This window comes from Canis lupus, chromosome 4, assembly GCF_003254725.2.
Source record: "Canis lupus dingo isolate Sandy chromosome 4, ASM325472v2, whole genome shotgun sequence".
NCBI classification, from domain to species: Eukaryota; Metazoa; Chordata; class Mammalia; order Carnivora; family Canidae; genus Canis; species Canis lupus.
The window spans coordinates 21,609,343-21,623,194 of NC_064246.1; the positions used below are offsets into that span (position 1 = coordinate 21,609,343).

At 53.9% G+C, this 13,852-nt stretch overlaps 1 protein-coding gene and 1 long non-coding RNA gene across 3 annotated transcripts in view; one reads left to right on the forward strand and one right to left on the reverse strand.

Annotated features, from left to right (window-relative positions):
* Nucleotides 1-13,852, reverse strand: part of LRRC20 (leucine rich repeat containing 20) — an 85,194-nt gene that overhangs the window by 13,275 nt on the left and 58,067 nt on the right. The window lies entirely within an intron of this gene.
* Nucleotides 8,432-10,242, forward strand: LOC118354621 (uncharacterized). The gene is made up of 3 exons (XR_004815502.2): nucleotides 8,432-9,188; nucleotides 9,313-9,359; nucleotides 10,010-10,242. It is a non-coding gene; the product is annotated as an uncharacterized LOC118354621 (long non-coding RNA).

Here is a 13,852-nt window from a genome sequence, read left to right on the forward strand (position 1 = left end):
TGCCCATCTGCCAGTCGGAACCAGGTGTCTGTGCACCAAGGTTGTGATAGGTCACAGGCCCATTAGCACCAGTCAGTCAATTCAGAAAATGAGAAAACACTGATGTGCAAAACCAAAACCACCCATGTCCCACCATCTAGAATCAACCACTGGCAGTGTGCTGGCATATGGTCTTCCCGACTTAGCAATCTGCATGTGTGCCTTGGTGCATCTAGATTTGAAAAATGGCCTCCTTGATTCTATGCCATCATGGGCTTTTCTCAGTGATGTATCATAAATATCTTTTCAGGCTGGAAGTCCAACATTTTCATGACTGGGTCGTAGCCCATGGTATCCAGAGGAACATTCAGGTTTCCAATTTTCACTATGACAGATGATGAGAGGCGGAGTCCACCAGGCTCTGGGGTCACTTCATCTCTCAGCCTGTGACTGCAGAATGTAGGATGGGAACTTCTAGAATCCTTTAATGAAGCCAGAGTAATGCTCCTCCAACTTTCTCAGGGCCCCAACTGCATGATTATGATGGTGATGAACTTCCACAGTGAGGCCACACAGAAGCCCATGGTGGAGAAGAAGACCCCCCAATCTGAGCTGGACACCATGAATGCAGGATGGATGGGGGCACAGTCCACTGCATCATCCTGTCCCCTCGAGGCTGCAGCTGGGGACCCCATACCCTGCCTGACCCTCCTCACACTGCAGACAGCCAGCCCAGGCTCTTGCCTATGTCTGGAAGCTTCAAGTAATCAATAGTAGAATCAGAGTGGGCAGTATTTAGAGGAAATTACTTCCCTGAGGTCGGCTTGACCTTATCTACCTCACTCGTCATTAGCACTACTGCCTAGCAAACCTGTTTTGTGCCAGTGGGATCTCTGGAGACAGGATGATCAAACGATCACTCCAGAGCACTAGTCTTCACACGTGGTGCCCATAGTCTAAAAAGACCCTGAGAAGAGGAGGGGTCTGGGCCCAGGGAAGTGGTAAAGGAGACTGAGGGAGCCTCCCAGCACAGAAGCCAGCAGAGACCAGCTCTCTGATTTCTGCTTTGGGTGGGGCCAAGCCCCATGACCTCTAAGGTCCCTTCTGGAATTAGGGTCTGAGGCTCCCCACCCTGGTGGCCCAGGATGCAAGTTGTCTGGCTTCCCTGGCAACACCATGGCGCCCCATACCCTGCTGCAGGCTGGAGTGCACTAGAGAGTTTCCATGCAGCTGGCTGTCCCACCTCTGACCTGGGCAATCTCCTATGGCCAGAATTCTTGGTTTTGCAGGACTCTGGGGAGTGTGGAATCTGCACCTTTGGGACACCTCACAATGGCACCTGGAGTGCTGGATAACGATGCAGGGGTAGCGCCCCAGGCCTGCTGCCTGAGGTTTGTGGACCTCTCCAGGTGACTGGACACACAGTCGAGAATCCAGGCTGTCCCCATCCCTCAGGCTTGATGCAACACTTGGTGCCTGGAAACCTAACCAGCCAAGATCAAGGATGCTGTGCTAAGCTGAGCTGAGCTTCATGTCACCACTCAAAATGCCACAAGAGACAAGCAGACAAACTATGGTAACCTAGCAGGACAGAGAATCATGCCTATAATAGGAAAGCTCCTGGGGCACACTCATTCACATCCCTCACTCATGGCTGGGTCTGTCACTCTCGAAGGCTTGGAAGGAGCCAGGCGGGGGCAGTGGCTGAGCCTTCCCTACCCCACGGAGCCCCACACTGGGGGTGTGAGGTGGGGAGGGTGGGGCAGGAAGGACATGGAAGTAGCCCTTGCCTTTGGGAGGCACAGAGGACAAGGCATGCCCCTCATAATCCTGCAAGCTGAGTCCCACGGCCCTCGGCCCTCGGGGAAGACTGGATCAGCAAGCCCCCTGCTGAAAGAGAGTCCATGGGGGTGGGGGGAGCAGACAGGGTAAAGACCCGGTCCTTAACCTCTGATCTGCCATTTCAAGTTGTACAACCTAGGGGCACCTGGGTGGCTCAGTGGTTGAGCATCTGCCTTTGGCTCAGGTCATGATCCCAGGGTCCTGGGATCGAGTCCCGCATTGGGCTCCCTGCAGGAAGTCTGCTTCTCCCTCTGCCTCTGTCTCTCTGTGTCTCATGAAAAAAAAAAAAAAAAAAAAAAAAAAAAGTTGTGCAACCTCAGGCAGGCCCCTTAACCTCCCTGGAGCTCCACCTTTCATCTTTCAAGGGGTCCTCTGCCTCACGGAGACACAGGGGCCATTACGGAGGGGCCGTGAGGTGCACCCCTAAGGAGGACAGGGATACCAAGCTGTGGAGAGTGCAGCGGGCGTCCCAGTGAGAGGACAGGGAGTGCAGAGTGTTAAGAATCCACGACTGGAACAGCAGATGGTGGCTACCTTGGTGGTGGTGAGCACAGCGTAACGTGTAGATGTGTGCATTCGCTATGTTGTACACCTGGAACTAAGGTCCTATAGTGCGTCAACTGTACTCCAAAAAAAAAGAAAGAAAAAAAGAAAATCCGTTAATGAACCTAGAGACACTTTTTTCCGCCCTTCACTACAAGCTTCCAGGAAAGGGACGCCTGGGTGGCTCAGAGGATGAGCTCCCGCCTTGGGCCCAGGGTGTGACCCCGGGGACCCGGGATCGAGTCCCGCATCGGGCTCCCTGCATGGAGCCTGCTTCTCCCTCCGCCTGTGTCTCTGCCTCTCTCTGTGTCTCTCATGAATAAATAAATAAAATCTTAAAAAGAAAAATTAAAAAAAAAAAAAAAGCTTCCAGGAAAGAAGAACAAAGGAGGAGAAAAGTGCCTGCCGAGAGCCCTCCTTGCCATGTCCGGGTTGGCCAGCAAAGGTGGGCTGCCAGGCGCCTCCTGCAGCGCGTCCTCAGGCCAGGCTGATGGGCAAAGACGATCATAATAATTTTCTTCATAAATGACTCAGCCTCGCTGGCTGCTCCGGAGACAGCTAAAAAAGTAAATGAAATTGCCTGGCCCTTGCCTGGCATTTATCTTCCCAGTCAGATTTCCGGTGGTCTCTGCACCCCCCCCCCCCATCCCCGTGCCTATCCTTCCTCCCTGCTGAAGTCCCTACTCTCCCCCCACGGCCCCCTCACTGGGCCCCCGGAAGGCGCCTCCTGAGCCCCCACCCGGCCCCCAGCGAGGTCTGGGGCGTGGGGGTGGGTCATGGGACTTGCAGATGGAAAAGTGATCACCTCCCCTAAAGGTTCTTCTCCCTGGGGTGGGGGACAGAAGTGAGAGTGGCACCTTGGAAAATCCTCCTCTGTGCCTGCAAACTGAGGTTGCCAGGCCTAACTCTACAAAACTTCCTGCTCAGATTTCCGACCACTGTCAGAACTAAGACTTCCCTTACTGTCGGAAAAATAAGAAGCAAGGCTCTGAAGATAACCACCAGGTAGGAATGAGCTCTGCAGCCTCCCCTACCCCCTGCCCCCAGGGAAACCAGCTTCTGGGAAACAAAACTTGGGTTGAAGGTGGTAGTTGGGGCAGCCCGGGTGGCTCAGTACTTTAGCGCCAGCCTTCAGCCCAGGGTGTGATCCTAGAGACCCGGGATCGAGTCCCGCGTCGGGCTCCCTGCATGGAGCCTGCTTTTCCCTCTGCCTGTATCTGCCCCCCTCTCTCTCTGTGTCTCTCATGAATACATAAATAAAATATTTTTTTCTTCTTCTTTTTTTTTTTTTTATGATAGTCACAGAGAGAGGGAGAGAGAGAGAGAGGCAGAGACACAGGCAGAGGGAGAAGCAGGCTCCATGCACCGGGAGCCCGACGTGGGATTCGATCCCGGGTCTCCAGGATCGCGCCCTGGGCCAAAGGCAGGCGCCAAACCGCTGCACCACCCAGGGATCCCCATAAAATATTTTTTTAAAAAAGAAGGTGGGAGTTGGGGAGAGTGGTCAGGATGCTAATGACAGCAAGGAGGTGGAGAGAGCTGAGCCAGCGGCGTGCAGCCTAACAGCTCACAATCTACTCCCGGAGGAGGAAAATATCCCACATATCCCATGTGTAGCATCTGCTGATGCTTTGTGGTGCAAATACTCCCACCAGGGCCAATTTCCAGCTACTAACCTGACTGAGCACCCCAGCAGGCCAGTGGGGAGCCGAGCTGAGTAGCCCACCCCAGCAGGACTGCAGGCTCCTGCATGAAAGGTGCTGGTGCTCAGTCCAACTCCACACTTAAACTAGGATTCTCTGGCATAAACTTGTGCTCTGGGCACCAGCCCACTGTTTTATCACCCCTATGTTCTCAGTTGCTTTTGGCTTCTAGAAGTTCCTTGAGAAAATGTTAGGTAAGCTTGCTGTGCTACAGGGAGGAGAGAGGATTTTGTGGGCACTTTGGCAGCAGAGCACCATGCCCAGGGTCCAGTAGGGTCAGTGTAAAAGGGGAGTCCCAAGGGAAAGATGCAAGTCCACAGAGCTCACTCCTGCCACCCTTCCAGCCAAGTGTCTGCTGTCATGGCCAGGCTGTTGCTTTTCTCATCCTGATAAAGCTACAGACACACATAGCAGACAGACGCTGGGAAGAAGAGGAAAGTTACAGCTTCTTCAGGATGGAATGCTGGTGTTGCTGGAAGGTCTGGGTCTAGCTCAATGGTTCTTTTCTTTTTTAAGATTTTATTTATTTATTTGACAGAGACAGCACAAACAGAGGGAGCGACAGGCAGAGGGAGAGGGAGAAGCAGACTCCCTGTGGAGCAGGGAGCCCGGTGTGGCACTGGATCCCAGGACCCCGAGATCATGATCTGAGCTAAAGGCAGACACTGAACCAACTGAGCCACTCAGGCGCCCCTAGCTCAATGGTTCTATCACGCCTGCTCTTTCGAACCATCTGGGGAGTTTAAAAAATCAAAATCTACCATCAGAGATTCTGATTTAATTGGCATGGAGTGTCGTCTGGACACGAGGGCTTTTAAAAGCTCTCCAAATGATTTGAATGTACAGCTAGCTTGAGCACTGCCGGTCTTTCCAATGTCGTTTAATGGGAGAATTTGGCAAAAATACGCACATAGCACTTCCATCCTGGGATGCTGCCCACCTGTTCTGCTCTGTGAGGGAGAGCTGTCAGGAGCGAGGCAGATGGCCCACGTGGCCTAGGGAATCCTGCCTCACTACCTAATACCCTTCTCTCCACCCCACGGGAGCTTCCTTCCAACTAAAGTTATTTGCTTCCACTGTGACTTCATTGTGGCTTTTTTTTTAAAGATTTATTTATTTATTTATTCATGAGACACACACACACACACACACACACACACACACACACACACACAGAGGCAGAGACACAGGCAGAGGGAGAAGCAGGCTCCATGCAGGGAGCCCGACGTGGGACTCGATTCTGGGACTCCAGGATCATGCCCTGAGCCAAAGGCAGATGCTCAACCGCTGAGCCACTCGGGTGTCCCTCACTGTGGCTTTCTATCTCTCCACAGCTCTATGCAAAAATCTCTCCCCTACACAAAGTCCCAAAGAGCTGGAGTTCTGGAGCAAGACTGTTTGGGCCTGAACCCTGGCTCTGCCTAGGCAGCGACCTAGACCCATGGCCTTGGCCAAGTCACTCAACTTCCCTGCGCCTCTGTTTCCTTACCTGGGGAGGAGGACGATACCTGCCTTCCAAGGTTGTCATGAGGACTAAACAGGAGCACACTTGAAAAATGCTTAGAGATCAGATGTGAAGTAAATGGTCACTGAGTATCAGCTAGTATTAACGGACCATGCCACGAGCTCCAGGACCCCAGAGAACGTGCTTTGTACATCTCTGTCTCCAGCACAGAGCTTGGCACACAGCAAGCTGTTCAATCAAATGAACCACTGGTGAATGAATGCACATTTCCAATGCCTCGATTTGTGTCTGTACCCCTGCAGGCCTTGTTCCCTGAGTAAGGCACCTGGCAAGGCTGAGCTCTGAGGTTCAGAGCCTAGGGGCTGCTCTCCAGCACTCTGGACAGGGACAGGAGACTGGCTGGAGACTGGCCGGCTGGCTAATGGAGCGTGCAAGTGTTTTATTTTAAACAAACGTCAAATAACTCCTTTCTTGCTGTTTCCCTGTGTGCTACCAACAGAATGCCAAGAGCATCCTGGATAATTGGAGGTTCCGAGTAATCAAGGCTTTACCACACAGTGGTTGGCACAGAGAATGTCATTCCATTTGGGCAGAGACCAAGTGTGTGAGAGGTCTTTTGCCCAGAGACTCACTTGCTCACTCCCTGTGGGCAGACACACATGAGCTCCTTTCCTCCCATGTCAAAGGGGGCATGTCTAACTTGCACTAATTGCTATTAAAGCCTGTTTGTTTACTGCCAGCCTTTCCGTCATCCAGGCTCCGCGGGCGGTCAGTGCTCCTTGTGTTGTGTGTCTGGTAATTACCTCCCAAGCCGCCTGCCAGCTCGAGGGATGCCTGCACCGACTGCTTGCTACCCATGGCACAGCATGGTACTCTGTTGTGCTGGACAAGGGCATGCCGGGAGAGAGCATGCATCTGCTGTGGCACTCTGGCAGCTGCCATGTGGAGGGCAAGTCATTCTCCCCTGGGTCCTGTGACAGGGCAAGGCTCAGACTGCTACAGGTGGCCGTGCTCAAGAGGAATCCAAACCCAGTGCCCAAGGAGGGGACTGGCTCTGTTTCTCCCCAGATAGGTTTGGAGCTCCAGGTCCAGACTCAGGAGAAAGGTGCCAGGGGTGTGACTTTGGCCTCCCAAACCTGCCAGCCTAGTCAAAATCTTGCCAGGCTTAAAGCTGCACATGGTGATTGCTCCCTTTTCTCAGCTACTAAGTACCTGTCTCAAATATCTTCCTCACCAGAAGCAAGAGTGGTACTGGGAATGGTACAGCAGCCTGCTTCAGGGTGCTGGTGGGGGGTAAGTGGAGTGGATTTCAAGGGACCTGGGTGGGTGCCACAATTCTTTTTTTTTTTTTTAATTTTTTATTTATTTATGATAGTCACACAGAGAGAGAGAGAGAGAGAGAGAGAGAGAGAGAGGCAGAGACACAAGACACAGGCGGAGGGAGAAGCAGGCTCCATGCACCGGGAGCCCGATGTGGGATTCGATCCAGGGTCTCCAGGATCGCGCCCTGGGCCAAAGGCAGGCGCTAAACCGCTGCGCCACCCAGAGATCCCGGGTGCCACAGGGGCTGGCCACTCAGAATCCTCTGGAAGGACAATTTGGGCAAACCTTCCTTGGCTAGTTGAGCCCTGTCCTGGATGCTGTGGTCCACTCCGTAGTCTCTATCCAATTCTTTAGCTAGGTCCCTTGGCTCCTCTGTCCTGGTCCCTGGGTAAGTGCAAGTGGCCCAGCAGGTAGCATGTGGTCAGGACCCCAGGCTGGCTGAATGGCAGGAGGACAAGCAACTGGTGGGGAGCGACCGCAGTGAACCCAGTCAACCCAAAGGATGGAGCCGTCCTCCCCACACTGCAGCAGGGATGAAACGGGTGCACAGAGGTGAGGCGACTTGCTTATGCTAATGATATAAGTGGGGCTTCAGGCCTATGCCTTTCCTGCTAAAAACAGACTCTGCTTTTGCTATCACCACGGGGGGCTCCCCTTCTGTCCAGAGTGAAGACAGGCAGGCAGGCCTGGGAAATTCTAAGAAGCCTTCCCTGCTTGTGGTTCAAGCTGCCTCTTGGGCCCAGAGGAAGTTCGGAAGGCAGCTGGTGAACAGTCCCACTATGCCCCTGCCTGGTCTAAGAGGAGGCAGGGCCTTGCGTCCAGAAGCATTTGCTTTGGCCGAGATTCTCTACTTGCTGCTTCCTCACCCTACTGAGCATTGGTGGGTCTGCAGGGTGGGCAGCAAGCCTGACCTCTCAAAGCCCTTGAGGCCTTGACATAGCCTCTTCCTAGCCTGGCAATTCAGATCACCCAGGATCAGAGCCTAGCTAAACCCCAAGTGGTACATGGTGGAAAATGGAGGAGCTCAAAAGATATAGCCAGCTGATTCCACAGGTTACTTTTACAGCTCTGGACACAGGCCGCTGACTGACGGAGCAGTATGTTGGCATCGGAGGGTTCAAAGCACACCATTTACTCAACCGTGGTCAGGTTAGACCAGCCTCTCCCCAAGCAGAGCCTGGAAGCCTCATGGCGAAGGGTGAGGAGGGCGAGAGGCCGGCTTCTCAGCTCTGACCTGTCTTAGGGGCTGACAGGCCTGTCACAGCAGGCAGCGAGCTACAGGAGGTCTGTCTGCTAACCAGCCTCTAGCGAGCCACCAGCAAATGAGGCCTTGCAGCATGCCCTCTCCCGGAGGAGCTTTCTCTGCAGCTTCAGGGCTCTTTCAAGGGCTGGGCAAGGTAGTGGGCAAAAGCTATTGCTTTGTAACCTGCCAACTTATTGATGGGTGCCTACCAGACAGGTGGCACCTGCACCTGTCACTTCATGTAGCTCTCCTATTGAAGGAGCATGGGATAGGCTTGGGGACACTGAAGATATATAGGCTTGGATGACCAGAGACCTGGGTTAAAATCCTGATTCTATCATGTCCTCGTGCAGGCTGCTTGACCTCTGTGAGCCTCTCTTCTCAGCTGTCAAGTGGTGATCATGCTTCCTATCCAGAAGGGACGCTTAGGCAGGTTAAACAAGATCATGGCAGGAGAGCTATGCTAGGCACCTACAGCAATCAGGTTTTGAAAAGTCTCTGCACTTCTTTTTAGGTCAAATAGAGTATCATTTCCACCTCTGCTTGTCCAGTTTTCTATGTTTAAAACAACATTTTCTGGGCCCTAGTGAAAGAACTAGGGAGACTCCCCTCCCATTCCACCAGAGGGACAAAGGGCTGTGCTGTGGAGAAGGACCAGTCCCGCCCATTCTGCCTCCTCCAGGAAATCCTCCTAGGCCCACCTCCAGGTACTGGAACTGGAGTTCCATCCCAGTACCCGGAACTGGGATGGAACTCCAGCGCATCAGCCTTCTCGCCACACAGGTGAGTTCTGAGAGCACCCAGAGCCTGCAGAACCTCTCACTATGGGTAGAGCCCTCAAAGAGAAACAAAGCCGCATTCCCTCTGCCCCTGTGATACTGATCAATTCATTCTGTGGTACCAGGTGAGGCTGGAACAGCCATGTGAACATCCCAGGAGGGCTATCCTGAGGTCCTGGCATCTGTGCCCCCAGGCTAGGACAGTGGAGGCTGCATTCTGGTGGATCTCTTCTCTTGACAGAGGCCAGAGTGAAGCTGCGGCTCCCTGGAAGGATCTGCCCTCCCTTGCCTGCTGGAGAAGGGCGAGGATGGTACGATACAGGGCCCAGGCACCCTGTGATACACTGGGTCATGGCAGGGGTGTAGGGGACCCCTGGGCCAGCCATGCTCCCTCCAAGTCCCCATGGTGCCCCCATTCCCATCTTTGTATTGCAGGGACAAGGATCCTGTACTGACGGATAAGGGCTGGAGCCATGGTCCAGGTAAACTATACCAAAAGACTGAAGCCCGGGGTAAGGGTCTAACACAGATTCTCAATCAGCACACTGCTGTCTCTGCCTAGGTCGCTTGTTAGAAATGTAGGTTCCTGGGCCCATCCGCAGAGGTTCTGATTCAGTAGGTCTGAAAAGAGAACCTGGGAGGCTTCCTCTCTAGCCAGCACTCCCAGGGGATTGGGATGTGGGATCTGTGGCCTGTACCCTGTGGCATTCTGTGAGGCTTACAGAGCAGTTGTGCTTGGGTGGGAGGGGTGGGACAAGAGAGTAGCCTGCAGCCCGGAGATGCACCTGGTTATTTAGGAAAAGCCCCCCCCCCCCCCCCCCCCCCCCACACCTCACCAGCACTTCCTAGCCTGCAGTGTGCACAGAAATCACTTGGGGACCTTGCTCAGTTGCAGATTCTGACCCTGGAGGACAGAGGGTAGAGTCTATGGCTCTGCATTTCTAAAAAGCTCCCAGGCGATGCCCATGCTGCTGGTCTGTGGATGAAGCTTTGAGAAGCCATAGCCTCGGCGGGGGCTTCAGCATGGAGCCGTATCACCGGTGGGGGCAGCTTGTTAAAACAAATCGCCTCCTCCCAATTTCTAACTGAGTAAGGGCCTGGGAATGTGCATTTCTTTCTTTCTTTCACCCAGCATGGAGCCCAAGTCAGGGCCCTGAACTCAGGACCCTAAAATCAAGACCTGAGCTGAGATCGGAGTCGGACACTTAACCAACCAAGCCAGCAGGGCGCCCTGTGAAAATACATTTCTAACAAGTTCTCAGGTGCTGCCCCTGAGGCCCTACTTGAGGAGATATGGCCTTCCACGGTAAGAGGCGAAACAGTATGGAGCAGGATGAAATAGCATCCCCATGTGACTTAGCTTTTTCAAAGTGCTATTTATTGTTCTATTAAATTCTTAGCAAGAGCTTGTTTTCCTGTGATCTCTGGCTCCCTCTGGAACACTGGGAAAAACCCTGGTGAGTTGAGAGTTATGGAAAATTAATTCCAGATTAACTGAAAGAGTCCCCTGCTTAGCAAAATGAAGTCTCCTAAGTACTTAATTTTCTCCTCACCCCCCACACATTCTGGGATACAGTGAAAGACCATGCAGGATCGAGTTCTAATGAGAACTTCATGTGGCTCCTGCCCAACCTCCTTCAAGTCACATGTGGCAGCTGCCAGGGTGAGAGACCTGGCTTCTGGGTTTTTTCAGAAGATGGGTGATCCAGCATATTGTCATTGTCATTCAGACCAAATACCTCCACCTCCTCTGAAACCCCTCCTGGGCTCTCCTGGGAGCCCCACCTCACAGGGACACATGGCCAACCACAACTATGTCCTGGTAGCTTGTCTCCAGGACGCCTTCCACAGAGGAAGAGGCAGAGGAGTGAGACGTCTTGATCTGTGCTACTTCCCATTCACCTGAACCTGGCCCAGACCCACAGACTGTGGGGTGGGGGGCCAGGGGTGTGTGTGTGTGTGTGTGTGTGTGTGTATGTGTATGTGTGTGTGTGTGGCCACAGGCAGAGAAAACGGTGAGACACAAGGAAGGACTTTCAGACTGCGCATGCAGGCTGGCAGCATGGGTGAGGTGGGATGGGCAGGGATAAACAGGTGGCACTGACCCTGTCGTCTACCTGATTCTATAGTCAGGTGGGTGGCAAGCTCCTCCCCTCAGCCGAGGCCTCCCTGGCCGTCCTCACTCCACCCCCACCAGTCACCAGGAAGGTGCCGAAGGTCGTGGCCATGGATGGAGAAGAGAGGAGGGAAGGATGTATTGTGTGGCTGGCAGTGTGAGCTGGGGGGGGAGGCTAAGGAGCTAGGCTGGCCATGAAAAGACCCCACATCTCTGCAGGACATCTTAAGGGAGTGGCTTCTGATACTTCTTCATGGTGACCCACCGTAAGAAATACGTTTTACATCACAAACCAGTACATACAGCTGCGCATGTACATAAACCTGAAATGAAAGTCACAAAGCACTAGTACCATGCTACAGGTGTACTTCATCACACACTGGCCTCAACCTTCCCACCTGACTTTGTGACTCATGAGTGGGTCACAGCCGGCAACTGGAAACAATCCGCTGTATTGTGTGTCAGTCATTTCAGAGGGCCTTTGGTGCTTAGGAACTTCTGCTTCACTCAGGTCTCTGAGCACCCGAGGACGTGCTGTAGGGCAGACAGCACGCTAGGTGCTGCGTGGAAGCAGGGGGCAGGGCAGCTCCTGGGATGAGGCTATAGAGATCATGCGCGTGGACCGGACTATCTGTACCAGGAATGGCAATGAGGCCACCAGGGCCACCCGGACACATGACCTGAGGACACTCAGCTATGGGTGAGCACTGAGGTCCAGCAGCAGCACCACCACCTGCTGGCAGCTGGCATCACAGAGCAGACCAAGCGTCCCCAGCTCTGTCAGCCTACGTACCCTATTGAGGGCCCCCTCCTCTGTGAACTGGAGCCCCACTGTGGCCCAGAGTGGAGGAAGATTGGGTGCAGCACTGCTGAGAAGGCAAAAGATGACAGAGCTGTCCTTGCTCTCCCCGCTCCCCCGCCCCCGGATGCTTCCTGAGCCCAGGTTGGGGGCATCCTTAGGGGCTGTCCCTTCAGACTGAGACTCCTTCTGATGCACTTGGGAGCTTGCTTTGGAGCTACTTGTTGTCTTCTCGCTGAACTAAAGCTTTAGAGCAACTCATGCATCTCAGATTTATTTCTCAGAAAAAAGAAAAATGTTTCCAACACCTTCTGTGGGCTCTGAAGGGGAAAAATTAGCCACTCTTAAGACATCCTAAGCTCCTACTACAATTTTCCTAATGAGATTCTACAGGAGATAAGCTACAGCTGGCGACAGGTGCAGAGCTACTTCCATAATGAAGGACGACGCAGTCCTCACCTTCCTCACCATGATCACAGCCCCCTCCGTGCAGCTGGGCTATGAAGGTGAGGGCCCGGCCTGCCATGGCTTCGGGAGTTAGAGGTGATCCAAGTAAGCAGGATGGATCAGGAGAGGCAGAGAATGGAAGAGAGGAGACTCCGGCAAGGGAACAGGTGCTGCCTCCACGTGCCCCTTCTCTCCATGTGGGGCATGTGGGAGGACAGAAGGAGGCCCCAGTGCCCTCGGAAAGCCCTCGTGCAGTGGCGCAGGCCCTGAGATCAATGGGCACTTCTGGGAGCCTCCGTGCACTTGGCAGAAAGCAGGTGCCTCTGCTGCACAGGAGTGGCCCCTGCATCTTGGGATCCCCTGTGCCTGGCCCAGGCTGGCACCAGGAGGCTCTGCTACAGGTGGAACTGGCTGGGAAATAGCCCAGGGGTTGACTGACATCTCTTTCCTGGCTCACCTGGCTAGGTGCACAGCAGACACTTGGCCATGAAGGTGAAGGGAAATCCCTTAGAGCCTAAGTTTCTACAGCTATCAAATGGGCCTTGGGCCTGTGCATGAGCATTCTTGATAAACTGTAAGAGGCTCCCATGTGTCGTTATTGCTGTCCCTCAACAGAAAGGAAGAGATATCTATACAACAGAATGAGTCAAAACAGCGGATGCCTGGGTGGCTCAGTGGTTGAGCGTCTGCCTTCGGCTCCGGGTGAGATCCTGGGGTCCTGGGATCGAGTCCCACATTGGGCTCCCTGTGAGGGGCCTTGCTTCTCCCTCTGCCTATGTCTCTGCCTCTGTGTCTCTCATGAATAAATAAATAAAATATTTTTTTAAAAAGCTGATCTTTATTTTGGGAACTGTTGCTGTGAAGGGATGTTGTTGGCCTTGGGGAGGGAAGGGATTGGGGGATCTGTCCCCCCTTGTACGCCCCACTTTGTACCGCAGCCAGCATGGAGGGGGCAAAGCTCCCTTCCTGGGTGGGGATTGGGGGAGAACTCCTGTTTAAAAGCTGAGAAGGAGCTGGGGCTCAGACAGGTGACGTGAGTCTACTGAGGCTGCAGTGGGGAGGTGGGGAAGCCAATGGCCGACACTCCTCCTGACCTGCCTGCCCGCAGTTACATGCCCAGCTCTGGTCTTGGTGTCAGCACGTAGTAGCCCCTGCTTGGGAACCGCCCCGTTCGGATAGGCAGCAGGAGGAACTGGCTGCATCAGTAATGGTCTCAAGAATAAGAGGCAGGGGAGGGAAGGCGCAGCAAGGAGGGCCTGGCCGAGAATGAAGGGCTCAGGGCAAGACCCCAGATAGTGAGGGCAGCACGGGAGGGAGAGCCTCGGGGTGAAAAGGCACTTCTGGGCGTGCCTCTTCCAGCTGAAGACAGCACGAGGGCTCAAGTGACAGAGGGGCCAACCCAGGGGCGAGGCACACAGTGATCCTGGGTCAGACAAGAAACCTCATCCAAGGCACCGGCCCGAGTTTGAGAGTCCTGGACGCTTCTATCATCTCCCTGTGCAACCTGATGCATTCTCCTGACCTCTCTGAGCCTTAGTTTACTCATCTGTAAAAAAGTGGATCTCAAGCCTCAGGGGTAAACTGATCCCACGCCCCCTCAGCCAGGGCCAGAG